This window comes from Ursus maritimus, unplaced genomic scaffold (assembly GCF_017311325.1).
Source record: "Ursus maritimus isolate PB19 unplaced genomic scaffold, ASM1731132v1 scaffold_16, whole genome shotgun sequence".
Taxonomy (NCBI): domain Eukaryota; kingdom Metazoa; phylum Chordata; class Mammalia; order Carnivora; family Ursidae; genus Ursus; species Ursus maritimus.
In genome coordinates, this window is record NW_024424008.1 from 38,813,496 (window position 1) to 38,828,708 (window position 15,213).

The 15,213-nt window shown below is 39.6% G+C and overlaps 1 protein-coding gene across 7 annotated transcripts in view; it reads left to right on the forward strand.

Annotated features, from left to right (window-relative positions):
- Positions 1–1,684: 1,684 nt before the first annotated feature.
- Positions 1,685–15,213, forward strand: part of ZBTB44 (zinc finger and BTB domain containing 44) — a 76,200-nt gene continuing 62,671 nt past the window's right edge. For 5 of the 7 annotated variants that reach the window (XM_040631022.1, XM_040631021.1, XM_040631023.1 and 2 more), the window contains exon 1: positions 1,685–1,767. The gene's annotated coding sequence lies outside the window, so the exon portion shown is untranslated. The remainder of the gene's footprint in view (positions 1,768–15,213) is intronic. The other 2 variants (XM_040631026.1, XM_040631027.1) reach the window with 2 other exon arrangements.

Consider the following 15,213-nt stretch of genomic DNA (forward strand, 5'->3'; position numbering starts at 1 on the left):
AAAAAAATCCACTCCACTTGAAGCAGGACGTCAACTCACCTTGCACAAAAAGCCCTTTGGAGAGAAGTCTCTCGGTTTAAAAGCTGGAGGCGTGGGAAAACAAAGTACTCAAAAGCAGACAGCCCGAGAAGCTCTGGGCCTCCAGGCCCGCACCCCAGTCGGCCTCCACGCACCTGGGGCGCGCTTCCGCCTGCGGTGAGCGCCCCTCCCACTGCCGGGTCTCAGTCCTGCCGGGTCTCAGTCCTGCTAGGCCTGGGGAAAAGAAGGCTTGGGGTTCTGGGAGTTTTAACATTTTACGAGATTCTGCTGTTGACCAAGAACTCTAAAATCCCCCAAGCAGTACCGTTCGCGTCGGGGTGCCCCGCACACTCCCCCCGCCGTAAGGCCCATGAAAGTGGTGGTGTAATAAAATGAGATTCGAGGTGGTGGAAAGAATGGGTATATTTTTAGGAACAGCTCTAGGTGCCTCTGTGTTGGGGGGATGAAGTAGATTTGGGTGTTGATTTCTCCAGTCATTTCAGAACCGCATTTCCTGCCAGATCGCTCGGGGCAATGCTAGAACAATCTTAGGGCATTGAAAGAATGCCAGTTGGAAAGGAGGTTCAGATCCGGGGATACCGGCCCCGGGCCGGTTGTCTACAAAGAAAGCGACCGCGTCCCTCACGTGTTTGGCCACACATCTTCTCAGGCCTCAGTTTCCCAGTGTGAAAAATGGGCGGACTACTGGCTCACCTCCCTCACCGAGAGAAAGGGGCTGGGTGTTCCGGTTTCGGCCCCGCTAACAGAAACCACTCGAGAAACGAGGAGTTTCTTTCGTTTTCAGTTCAAAGAAAAAAAAATGCAGTAAGAGTGAACCATGCCCAGAAATGCTGTTAGTGTAAGCGGGGAGTTGGCTGAGAAGACGGCTAGAGGAAGGCCAAATTGGGCAGAACTTCTGCCTCATATGAATGTAAATCCGCACGTGTGCACATACACAAACGCGCACAGACGGTGTCAAAACCCACGGGTGTGTAAGGAGACCCAACCACCCACAGTTTCAAGTCCCAAGGACCGGGAGCGGCCTCTCCTGCGCTTGCGCATTAACCGCGTTTTCCCCACCCCCACCCCGCTGGCGCCCCGCCCCCGAGCGCATTCTGCCCCGCCCACTTCCCCTCCCCTTCCCCAGCCCGGCCGCCCTCGCAGAGCATTGTGGGACACAAACAAAGTGCCCCCAAACAGGCTGGAGTGAGCGGAGCGGCAACGGCCGCGGCGCCGGCCCGCACGCGCGCGGCGGCGGCTCCCTCCCAACCTCCCCCTCCCCTCCCCTCACTCCCCTTCCCCTTCCCCACCCCGCCCCAGCGAGAAAACGCGAGCCGTCGCCGCGCTCCCCAAACCGCCGCCTGCCCTCGGCCAACCGCCCCCAACGGCCGCCCGCGCGCGGCTCCCCGGGCCCCCTCGCTCCTCCCCTCAGGCCCCTCCGAGCGCCGCGGGTGCTTCCCTCCCGCCGCTTCGCACTCTCCCACCTCGCAGGCACGCTGCTCGTTGTGCCGCCATGCCCCAGCCACAGGCTGTCCACGGGCCTAGGCGCGGCGGCCCGAGATAGGGTCCCCTCAGCCTCCCGGGGGAGGAGAGAGGCAGCGAGCCGCGCGCTCCGCCCCCTCCCCCCGGGCTGTCGCCGCCGCCGCCGCCGCCGCCGCCGCCGCCGCCACCTCGCCGCCTCAGCCTGGCGGGGAGGAGGAGGAGGAGGAGGAGCACCAGGCCTCCGGGCCCCGGCACCGCCGCCCTCAGGTAATGGGGAGGGGAGGGCGAGCGGGCCGCCTGGCCTCAGCGGGGGCAATGACCAGCCAGTCCTCGTCGCCAGTGCCCTCGGGATGAGCCCGCCGAGGGGCTGACACCACGCGTCCCCCATCTGGGCGCTGGACGGAAGGAAAGCCTGGTCTTGTCACCCCATCCGCTCCGGGAGACACCCCATAGGGTCCCCTCAATGGCATTTAATCCATCAGGGAGGAGACTAGCCTTGGGTCCCCCAGTTTGGAGAAATCACCCCGATCGTCCAGGGTGCTCCCCATCATTTGCATGCCAATTTGCCCAACACCCTAACCCAACGGAGGCAGAGGTGTTACCTCTTCTCACCTGGTCGAGCCCGAGACCTGTCTCCCCCCCCCCCCCCCGCTGCTTTTTCTCTGGTACTGGAAAGAAAAGGATGGCACTCTTAAAAAATAATAACAAACACCTCTTGTTCTTCCCTACCTGAGGATCACTCTGCATCTAGTCATTTTCTGCTGGCCTAGCTAGAAAAAGGGGTTACCTGCAAGTGAAATGACAAGTACATTAGAACTGATGAAAGGAAATCGCATCCTCGTGAGTTCTATGAATCTTTAACCAGAATTTAGAATAACGACTAGTAATTGTGTACTTTATTGGAACTTATAGAAATGAAAACAAAAACTTAAGTATTTTCAACATATAAGTAGATTATATCTGTTGAGGTCAGGAAAAAATTCTCTTCCACTTATTTTCTTACAGGTTTTTTCAGATACAGACTAATACCATAAGCACACTAAACAATTTGATAGGGTGGCAAATAGTTTGGCTAGGTAAAATTTTTGTGATTTCCTTTTGCCTAGGCTTTCAGTTAGAATTATTGAATTAAAAAAGTATTATATAAATCTTCATTTCTCTCATTACTTCACATTGCCAGTGGATTAATAATATTTAATTGTACCTAATGTAGTTTCCTTATCACGCAATGTGAAAATAATGAAAGGAATGTTTTCCTGTAGTCTTGTATTTTAGGATGATAACATTTCATTAATTATGGAAACCAGATTTATTTTGTGCAACACAGGCATTTTACCTATGTGATCTTATTAATTCCTCAGAACAACCTAATGACTTAGATACTATTACTTGAATTTTATATAGATGAGACAAATCACACAGCTAGAAGTGAAATTTGTACCCAGATATAATTCCCATATAGGTATATTTCTGCTTTGCCTCTCAGTATAGGAACACTTTTAACTTTATTATGAAAAATTTGTCTTATGAAATTGAGAAATAGTGAATACTCTATTGTGTATATTCAGTGAGTAACATTTATTGTTGCTCCCTCACTTCTCCCTTTTAGCTTCTCCGTGTGTGTGTAACCATTTGAAAGTAAGTTGCAAACATCACGACCCTCAACTATTTCAATATGCATTTCCTAAAAATAAAGGACATTCTCCTACTTATCCCCAACATCATTATCAACACCTTTCTAAATTAACAATCCGTATGCAAATTTCTTCTTTATTCTAAAATCTCCTTGAGAAATTTTTCCCCTTCTGTATTCAGTCAAGATTAACATATTGCATTTAATGATTATGCCTTTAGTCCCCCTTTAAAAAGAATAATACCCATCTCCTTTTTTTCTGACACTTAATTGACCAAACCAGTTGTCTTATAGAATGCTCCCACGTTCTAGACTTGTCTATTTCCTCATAGTGGCATTTAATTTATTACCCTAGCCCTTTGAATTTTCTGTTACTGGAAGTTAGATCTAAAGAAAAACTTGATTAGCTTGAGGTAAAACTTTCTTTGGCAAGAATATTTAATAGGTGATCCTGTGTACTTCATACTGCTTCATAAACGGTATATAATGTCAGATTGCTACACTGTTAGTAATGCCAAATGACCACTGAAGTGGTGACTACTGTTTTAAGGGTGTGGTTTGCTTTTTGTGATTTGTATATAATCTTGGGATACTTTGACACCAAGCAAATACCGTGTTTCTGGCTACCTTTTGCTTAGTGATTTTAACACTCCTTGGTGACTCTTGATTAAATTAGTTTTACTGGGGCGCCTGGGTGGCACAGCGGTTAAGCGTCTGCCTTGGGCTCAGGGCGTGATATCGGCGATCTGGGATCGAGCCCCACATCAGGCTCTTCTGCTATGAGCCTGCTTCTTCCTCTCCCACTCCCCCTGCTTGTGTTCCCTCTCTCGCTGGCTGTCTCTATCTCTGTCGAATAAATAAAATCTTTAAAAAAAAAAAATAAATTAGTTTTACTGGAGATTAAAATGTAAAAAAGATTTCCTTCATTAGTTAGGGGTGAACTAAAGTTCCTCCTAAAAATGCAGAGTAAATGCTTAATTTCTTCCCTTTGATTATCAATATTCAGAGAAAGGATTGGAGAAATAGTTACCCCAGTGGTGGCAAATGAGATTTTTTCTTGTTCTTTTTTTTTTCTTTTCTTTTGGCAGGATACAGTATGGACTCGTGGGTTTTAATGTATTTATTCATTTTTTTGTAACCGTTACAGTCATTTTTCTTTTTGATCAAATTGTCCCAGATTTGGATAGTAGGAACCCTTTCAACCTGGCTCCTGTGTCTTTTCTTTTTTAACACTCCTGCTTGCCATTGGAGCATACTTGGAGTGCTTTCTGGCACAAGGTACCCTAGGCTTACCTTGTTACTTTCTTTGCTCTAGATCTGGAATGGGCCGTTTATCTAAGAAGTCTTGGTTCTTTTTGATGAGAAATGATATATAGAAACCAAAATCAGAATGTTGACATAGTCACTGCTGCTGGAGTGTTACTGCTTCGAGGCCCTTTCAGAGGAAAGAACTAAAAAATGGTTTTTTGCTTGTTTGTTGAATCATAAGTTCATGGTGATATATCCAGTTCAAATTTAACATAGCAGATTTTTCCTTAACTTCTTTGATATTTTGTTTGCCTCTTAAATGAAAATCTTGGTGCCTAATAACATTAACATACTTACATTATCTTACTGTATATACACACAGTCGTTTCAAAATCACCGTAACAATATTCTACTATCAATAAACTTCCAGTAAAGTTTAAGAGTTCTTTGCATTTATTTTGTCCTTAGAATATATTATATAAAGGGTGTATAATCAGAGTATTTATGGTGTTCAGAAGTCGCTTGAAATACTTTTCTGTTTAGTTAAGCTACCAATTTGATATAGTTCATTGGTTTTATTTATTATTTTTGGATTTTCTTTATTTTTGAATATGTCAATATCGTTCAATACATGGTTCAAAAGACAAAATTATTTTTAAAAGTATGGTTAAAGAAGCCTCACCCAAATTAATTTTTAAGATGAAGTATACCCTTTAGTATCTAATATATTCTCGTATGTCTTAACTGCAGAAGGCTTAACAGTACGTTACTTCCTTGAAATGATGTAGAAGTAATTTTAAATTTTGCAATTAGATTCTGATTCCTCTGGCAAAGAGAAAGCATTAAGACTAATCCTTCAAGGTGAGCAGAAAAAGTAGATTTCAAGCTTTCTTCTGCAAGCTTTACTTGAAAATCAAGTCTTTAAAGAGGTATATAGATGGTGGAAGTTTTATGAATCCATCTACTTGTATGCCACAGACAAAACTGACATACATATGCTGTCTGCAGATATAAAAGGCATTTGGACATGTGATCAGTGGCAACAGCACGTTTTGTTTGGATTGGGCAAAATTTGATAGAAATTGTAATTATGTGTTCAGATGAGGGTTTTGGAGGGAGCAGCAGTTGTCCAAAGTGGGCAGAGCACAATTAGTTTATCTCAGTCACCTATCACCCAGGTGCTGTAAAAAGCAAAAGATGCACCCAGTGTGTTTTCCTCAGTGATAGTGTACACAGTGTATACTATCACTGTTTTTGATAACAGGGTGAACATACATTTCCTTCAGGGAGTGGAGTGAGGAGATGGAGAATGCCTGTGTTTTGGACCCATTATTCTGTCTTTAATCTCCATAAAATAGATTTCCTAATATTATTACGACACATAAAGTAAGGGGGAAAATCCCACAAACAATTGCATAGGTATGTGTAACCACATAACAGATAGAACGAACTGTGGTAGAATGAATGGGAAAATACACTAACAATAATTGCTAACATTTGTTGTACCCTTTCAAAAAGCTAGCATTGTACTAAACATTGCCTACAGCATCTCATTTAAATTTCGCATTAACTCTTTGATATCGTTGCTAATATCTTATTTTGCAAGTAAGGAAACTGATAATCCAGCTTTCAAACTCAAGTCTGTCTTCAGAATTAGCATTTTACTACTTTGGTACACCTCATACCTTGAATTAAAGGAAGTACATGACTGATATTTGTCCTGTAGCAACACTGAAGAGTATATGCCAAGAGCCCCAAGTGTTTGTCACATCTATTACACATCCTTAGTATATCAGACTTTGCTTCAGAAACTGCATTTAGATACCATTTTAATGGGCATTTAAATAAGTAGAGCATCAGGGCGCCTGGGTGGCTCATTTGGTAGAGTGTCAGGCTCTCGATTTCACCTCAGGTCATGATCTTGGGGTCATGGGATTGAGCTCCACTTCAGGCTCTGTACTTGGCAGAGAAACTGCTTGGGATTCTCTCTCTCCCTCTCTCCCCCACCCGCCCCCCACATAGTCTCTCAATAAATGGATAAATCTTTACATAAATAAATAAACACCAAAAATCAAGATGGATTGGTGGATGGATAGATACATGATAAAACAAGTATAATAACATTAACAATAGAATCTAGGTATGGTTATGCGGGTATTCACCTATAAAATTTCTTAAATTTTGCTCCATCTGAAATTTTTCATAATAAAATGTCAGAGGGAGTGATTAACAATATATTGTTATTATAAAACATTATTGATAGCTGTATAAAAACCATGCTATATCCTCTATGCCTATAATGATTCTCTTAAATTTTTATTAAGTCTTCCTAGCCCTGCAAAGGATAAAAATTGTCACTGAAAATTGTCAAGAGTCTGGTAAAGGGGTTTACTTCATTAGTTAGGGGGGCCCCTAATTAATTAGGCTCCTTCCAGCTATAATTTTTAATATCTTTATAAATATTGCATATATCAAATATATATATATATACTTCCCCCCCCCCCTTGTGGTGGTCTGGTATTTTGTAGACTGCTATTGAGCATACTTTTCACATAAGCTTTATAGGGTGTTTTTACTTTAAAATGCTTCACATTGACAACCGAAAACAGTTTTCTATGTACCTAAGAATGACTGGGGGAAATTTATCCCCTGGTAAACTGAAAGCCACATTCGTTTTCTTTGTTCTTTAGATTAGAAATGTGTCGCCCTGTTTTAGGCAATGAGCTGGAAATCTCTAGATTCTTAGTCACAGGATCTAAAATAGTGATTGTGTACATTAGGTTTATATTATACTCCTGCTTGAAAGGCATATTGACTTATTACATTAATTTCTTCGCTAACATTGTTAGTGTCAAGGGTGACCTTAGCACATTTTTACATAACTGATGCTGGAGTAAATCACTTGACATGTATCATCATGGTATTTCATATTGATAACTCTGTCTTAGACTAGTGAAAGTTGATGGATGAAACTTATTAATGTCTCACTCTTGGAGAACAATATCATCCTTGTTTCCACACTGAATGTTCTTGTATTTTAGTGATTTTTTGGTATAGCTTTAAAAACTTAAAAATATTTTATAACTAATCAGTTTGTAATTTCGGTATTCTGTATTGCTGTCCTACAGCTATGAAAATACATGTATTTCTACATGTTGAGGGAATTTGCTATTCATTTGATTTCGATTGTTTTTGATGTATTCAGCATAACTACAGGTATCTTGGGGTAGCATATAACCAAGACCATGAATCTCTGGAATCAGGATTTTGTGGAACTTCTACCCTTCTGACTTCTGAAACAACTTTAGATAATTCCTATTTAAATGATTTCCTCTTAATTCAGATCTTAACCTAAGTGTCTGATCCTCACCTACTCTTAGCAAGCAAAAGCAAGCATATTTAGTACTAGTCTTTATTAAATATTGTATTTGTGCTCTTTCGTAAAATTGAGAAATCTTTGGTCTAAAAAAAATATATTAGAGTTTTGAGGACTCAGACATACTTGCTTTGCTTCCATTTCATTTTTCTCTTTTACTGGTGTTGTTTATTGGGGTGTGTTGTATATTTTCTTCCACTTTTATCTTCTTCTCCTTTTTACATTTTGACTACCTCTATTTTCCCCCTTTTTGTGTGTGTGTGTCTCTTTGCTTCTTTCCTTTCTGTTTTGGATTTTCCAACACTGCTCATTTCCTTTTTTGTGACTTTCTTTTACTTTATGAGCACAGTTGCTTTTATTTTTGATGCCTTTTACATGCTTTGTGAAACTACAAACCATACCTGTATGAGAATTATTTCTATTTACAGGAATCATTGCCTTTCTTTGTTTTTTATTGTTTCTTCCTCATTTCTTTCTACTTCCTTCAACTAGGTTTACTTAGCTTTACTTTGAGAGCCAGTACAGCATAGTGTTAAGAGCACAGACTGGGGTTCAGATCTTGACTCTTAAACTTACTGGTTGTGTGGTCTTAGGCCAGTTCCCTTCACTTCTTTGTGCTTCGTTTTCCTTACTGGTAAAATGAAGATACCAAGTGATACCTATCCCAAGATTGTGTGAAAATTAAATTATTTAATATGTAAAAAGTACTTAGAACAATGTTTGGTATGTATTGAGTACTATATAAGTATTAAGTAATGATTATTCTTTTTAAAAAAGTAGTTCAAAGCCATTGATTATTTTTTGGCAGTTTATTGAGATAAAACTCAAAAGCCATAGATTATTGCCATTACAAATTTGTGGTCTCCCAATTTTATTTGGGTCTTCAGTGCCTCCTAGCCATCCTTCTGGGGTTTTTTTCTCCACACATTTCTCATGTTTCATTTTCCTCAAAATTGTACTTTATCTCCTCTCTTCTCAGCAGTCTACCTCTACCTGTAGTTTCAAAGAGAAATAACATAAAAGCCAAAGCTATCAGACAAGAACTCTCACTACTTGTCACCACCCACCTATAAACTTAACTGTAACTGCACCCATCCTTTTCTCTTTTTTCCTATCGCTGGGTTTCCTTCTGTTTAAGGCTAAATTTTTTACTCATGCACTGAATCCAGTTTCTCCCTATTCAGGGACCTTGTGCTGTCTATTGCTGTTTCCTCTGTCTTTAACTTTTCCTTCTTCTCCGAGTCTTTTCCAACCACTGTCAAAACATTTTCTCTTTATTTTACTATAATAAAAACAATATATCTGGGGGAAAAACATTCTCTAGTTTCTCCCATTCTATAAAAATACCAGTATCCTCCCTTGAGCCCTTATTTCCCTCCAGCTAACTCCCTTGCTCTATCTTTAGAAACAGACTTCTTCAGATTGAATTGTCTCTACTTACAGTTTTCACTTCCTCATTTCTGTACACTCTTTATCTTTGTCTATTGCAGTCTTACTCTACTATGTGCTATTATAAGGTCATCAGTAATTCCTTGTGGCTAAGTCGAATAGACTGCTTTATATCTTATTTGACCTATCAGCAGCATTTGACACTGACAACCACTCCTTGAAATACTCTGCACTCTTGGTTTCTGGAGCATTCTTCCATCTTGGTCCTTCTGAATATCTTTTTTCCAGATTTTCTTTTTGCTACCTCCCACCCTCTTTTTTCTCCTCTTGTTTTCCTTGATCATTCTAGCTAAAAGTTTATCAGTTTTGCATTCTAGCTAAATATTCTCTTTAAAGGACCGTTTTGGCTTCAATTTGTTCTGTGGTCTGTTTCCTATTCACTTTGTCTGTGCTTTTTATTTCCTTCTATTTATTTTGAGTTTGCCTTGCTCTATTTCTGACTTCTTAAAGTAGAAGCCTAGGCCATTGATTTTTTTTTAATTATAATGAAATACATCTTTATTTTTTATTTTTATTTTTTTAAAGATTTTATTTATTTGACAGAGAGGGAGACAGCCAGCGAGAGAGGGAACACAAGCAGGGGGAGTGGGAGAGGAAGAAGCAGGCTCCCAGCGGAGGAGCCTGATGTGGGGCTCGATCCCAGAACCCCAGGATCACACCCTGAGCCAAAGGCAGACGCTTAACGACTGAGCCACCCAGGCGCCCCTGAAATACACCTTTAAAAACTTACTACCTTAACTATCTTTAAGTGTCCATTTCAGTGGCATAAAATACATTCACAGTTATGCAGGCATACTACCATTCATCTCTGGAACTCTCTTCATCTTGCAAAACTGTAACTCTTTACCCATTAAACAATAACTCCCCATTCTCTTCTCTTCCCAGGTCCCTGGCAGCCACCCTTCTACTTTGTTTTCTATGAATTTGACTACTCTAGAAACCTCATATTGTAACTAGACAATGTCCTTTTGTGACTGGTTTATTTCATTTAGCATAGTTGTCCTCAGGATTTATGCATATCATAGTGCATATCAGAATTTCCTTCATTTTTAAGGCTAAATAATATTCCATTGTATGTGTATACCACATTTTGTTTATCTTCTGTTGATGGACACTTGGAGTATCTCTACCTTTTGGCTATTGTGAATAATGGTCATATGGATATTTGTGTACAAATATAAGTTCATGTGTCTGCTTTCAATTCTCTGGGGCATATACCCAGAGGTAGAATTGCTGGATCATACGATACTGTATTTTTTAAGTTTTTGAGGAACCTCCATGCTGTTTTCCACAGTGGCTACACTTAATATTCCCACCAACAGTGCACAAGGATTTGTTTCTTCCACATCCTCACCAACACTTGCTATTTTTTGTGTGTTTTGTTGTTTTTTGTTTTATTTAATAAGAGCCATCCTGATGGGTAGGAGATGGTAGGTATGCGGTTATAGGCCATTGATTCTTAGACGTTTTTTTCTAATATGTGTTTTGAAAACTATAAATTTTACCCTAAGCACTGCTTTAGCAACATCCCACAAATGTTAGTAATGTATTTTAATTATTACTTAGTTAAAAATACTTTCCAGGGGCGTCTGGGTGGCTCAGTCGTTAAGTGTCTGCCTTCAGCTCAGGTCATGATCCCAGGGTCCTGGGATGGAGCCCCGCATCAGGCTCCCTGCTCAGNAGGAAGCCTGCTTCTCCCTCTCTCACTCCTCCTGCTGGTGTTCCCTCTCTCGCTGTGTCTCTCTCTGTCAAATAAATAAAAATCTAAAACAAACAAACCTTTCCAGTTTCCTTTGTTGATTCCTTCATCCAACATGTGGATTATTTCAATATTTTATTTCCAAATATTTGGGGGTTTCTTGATAACTCATGGATTTCTAATTGTGTGTGTGTCTGGTGAGAGAACATTTTCTGTGTGCATTCATTCCTTTAAAATTTGTCAAGATTTGTCTTAATGGCCCAACATATCTGTCTTGATGAGCATACTGTGTTGCACTTGAAAAGAATGTGTATTATGCACTGTAAATATCAGGTCAAGGTGGTTGATGGTATTATTCAGATCTTTTGTCTTTAGTGACTTTGGGATGGGAGCTAGTTCTATCATTTATTGAGAGCCATATTAAAAGTTCCAAGTATGGGGCGCCTGGGTGGCTCAGTCGTTAAGCATCTGCCTTTGGCTCAGGGCGTGATCCCAGAGTCCTGGGATCGAGCCCCACATCAGGCTCCTCCCCTGGGAGCCTGCTTCTTCCTCTTCCACTCCCCCTGCTTGTGTTCCCTCTCTCACAGGCTGTCTCTCTCTGTCAAATAAAATCTTTAAAAAAAAAAAAAAGTTCCAAGTATTATTGTGTGTCATCTTTCTCCTTAATTCTGTCAGTGTTTACTGCTTGTATTTTAAAGCATTGTTATTAGGTGCACACACATTTCTTATTATTATACACTTCTGTATCTCTGGTAATATTTTTGTCTTGAAGTCTGTCTGATATTAAAAATAGGGAACTCCAGCCTGCCTATCTTTATTGCTTGCTGCATGGTATATCTTCTAACATACCTGTGTCCTCTTACTTATTTCTTAAAAAGAGCATACAGTTGGGCTTGCTTTTTTTTTTTTTTTTAAAGATTTTATTTATTTATGTGACAGAGAGACAGCCAGCGAGAGAGGGAACACAGCAGGGGAGTGGGAGAGGAAGAAGCAGGCTCCCAGCAGAGGAGCCCGATGTGGGACTCGATCCCGGAACGCCGAGATCACGCCCTGAGCCGAAGGCAGACGCTTAACGACTGCGCTACCCAGGCGCCCCTGGGCTTGCTTTTTTATTCCTGTTCTGCCTTTTTGTTGAAATGTTGAGTCCATTAAAATTTGGTGTAGTTAAATCAAGTCCAAAATCAAATTGTTGGCAGGGTTGGTTCCTTCTGAGGGAAGGAACCTAAGAGGGAAGGATCCATTCTATGCCATTGTCTTTGCTTCTGTTAGTGCTATGGCTAGTGGCAGTAGGTCTCCAGTCTTCACTTGGTGGTTCTCCCTGTGTGTCTGTCTTCTAATATCCCCTTTATGTAAGGACATCGTAATTACCTCATTTTTTTTAAGAGAGTTTATTTATTTGACGGAGAGAGAGAACGAGCTGGGGAGAGGGGCAGAGAGAGGGAGAGGGAGAAGCTGAGTCCGCTGCAGGGCTCTATCCCAGGACCCAGGATCAACACCTGAGCTAAAGGCAGACGCTTAACCTACCTACTGAGCCACCCGGGCACCTCCCTAATTACCTCATTTTAACTTGATTGCCTTGTAAAGAGCCTGTTTCCAAATAAGGAAACATTTTCAGGTACTGGGAGTTAATACTTCAACGTATTGGGGAAGGGGGAGACACAGTTCAATTCATAATTAGACACGTTAAAGTTGGCAGCAGTGCAAAGGCCTGTTGGGTAAAGCCACTGTAGTTGTGTACAAATTCTAAAGGAAACATATTGGAACTCTTGAGTACTTGATGTGAGCACTTAAAAACTCTTCAGGAAAGAAAAAAAACTCTTTAAATGCTAATTGGCTAAAACTGACTTGAATTTAACTTGCTCATGTAAGGATCCAAAAGAGTGAATATCTGTCCTTTCTTTAAGCATGCTTTCTAGTAATAATGAATTGATATTAACAGCTGATATTCCTTATGTACTGTGATTGAATCCTTCTGAATGGCAACATGATGGGATAGGGAGAAAAGACTAGGAATTTGAATCAAATTGAACAGAGTCAAATAGACCTCTGTTCAAATCCTGATTTTATTATTTATTTATGGGACTAAGGGCAAGTTAATTTAACCTTTGATTTCCTCATTTATAACTGGATTTTAGAAACCCCTTTCTCAGAATTATGAGCCCAGAGTGAGATAAAGACACCTGGTGAATCACTCAAAAAATATTAACTTATCTTCCCTTAATGTAGAAATTAACAATCAGCATGACTCTGGCTACCAGCAATGAGAGGAAATTCTAATAGTTCAGTTACTGGTTTAACTGATTTATTAAATCCAGGTAAATTTCAGTCTCTTTCTTAAACTCTAAACTAGAAAGAACTTCTTTATGTAGTGAAATGATTATAATCTTTGATTAAAAAATGGCTAGTTATAAAAGTTAAATGATTTTTTTTATAGCTCAGATACAGCAATCCATTTGAAATTCTTCCTGAAAACTTAATAAACACTTAAGGAAGACCCGTGGGAAATAAACTATCATCAAATTAAAGATCACATATACTTTTATTAGTGTTCAGAGAAAGTAAAAGCATGTTCTCAAATATGAGTACTCTTGTGAATCTATTCTAAAAAGTGTACTTCCTTTCATAGAAAAATACAAGTATTTGTTTTTGCTTTAAAACAAAATTTAAAATTGTGGTACTATAATATTTGTAAAGAAAAATTGATTCTAAATAATAGTGAAAAACATTTTAACTTAGTAACTTTCTAGAGAGAGAAGTAATTGAGTTATAATTTTCACTAGTTCACTTATATACATTTTCTATGTAGTTTTAGCGTGAATTTTTTTTTTTAAAGATTTTATTTATTTATTGGACAGAGAGAGACACAGCAAGAGAGGGAACACCAGCAGGGGGAGTGGGAGAGGGAGAAGCAGGCCTCCCGCTGAGTAGGGAGCCTAATGCCAGGCTCCATCCCAGGACTCTGGGATCATGACCTGAGCCGAAGGCAGACGTTTAACGACTGAGCCACCCAGGTGCCCCTAGCGTGAAATTTTTATTTTGAGTTATGGCTCTTCTGTTTTTTTTGTTTTATGGCTCTTCTGTTCTTAAACCAGTTATAGTAACAGGTTTTCTATAAAATATTTGCATGTTGTATATGTTAAACTCTTTACTTCATATATTTTTTCTAAGTTTTATTGTTCATCATTTGCAATTATACTTTTATTAATAATGTAATTCAATATAAAAGAGTATGCTTATTCCAGAAATAAGCACCATAAACCACAAACATTTATTCAGCATTTTTTAAATGTCCTCTGTGTGTTAGGCAGAATACACACAGATTGCACATAGCCCAGCCTCATAAGTAGCATGTAGACCTATAAGACCACAAGATCTGTAAACAGTTGATTGCCTATTATACATAAACTACTGAGGTAGAGCAGTGGTCCTTTTATGGCCATAGAGGGATGCCCAGTGAGAATCACTGCACTTAAAATAACTGGTGTTACTAGTAAGAATATAATAGGGAAATGGTGTAGAAGCAGAAATGATTAAGAACCTGCATGTGTATCCAAATGGAGACTTTACATAAATGTTCACAGCAGCTTTATTTGTAATAGTCTCAAACTGGAAATAACTCAAAAGTCTATCAACAGTAAAATGATAAACAGATTCTGGTACATCTATACAATAGAATAGTACTCAGCAATAAAAAGGAATAAAAATTCTTGAGCCCAACAACATGGATGAATCTCAAAATAATTATATCCAGTAAAAGAACCCAGATAAGTAAGAAAGTCTGTATTGTATAATTCTGTTATATAAAATTCTAGAAAATGCAGCTAATCTAAAATGAAAAGCAAATCATTAGTTGCTAGAGAGGGATAGGAGGGAGAAATTGCAAAAAGACACAAAAAATTCTAGGGGTCACAAATTTTCCTTATCTTGATTGTGATAATGATGTATATGTCAAAACTGATCGAATTGTACACTTTATATGCAATTTATTGTACATCAGTTATATCTCAAGTACTTATAAAATGAGTTAAAGAACACAGGTATGATTGATTTCATAAATATATTGGAATTGTCCCTGGAGAGACAGGGAATAAGCCCTGGTAAACCTAAATTGGTATTATATCAAATGCCAAAGTAGGGGTCAAGACAGAAAATACTGTAGGAGTTAGGTGAAGGGAAAGGTAGCATTCATTAATATAAAGTAAGGACAGGATTTAATTAAAGTCAGAGTTCCTGATTTGGAGCCCCTGTTAGGCTTCTTATTTTCTCTGATATTATTTTTCTTCATCTTTAAAGGTTTTTCCTCATCTG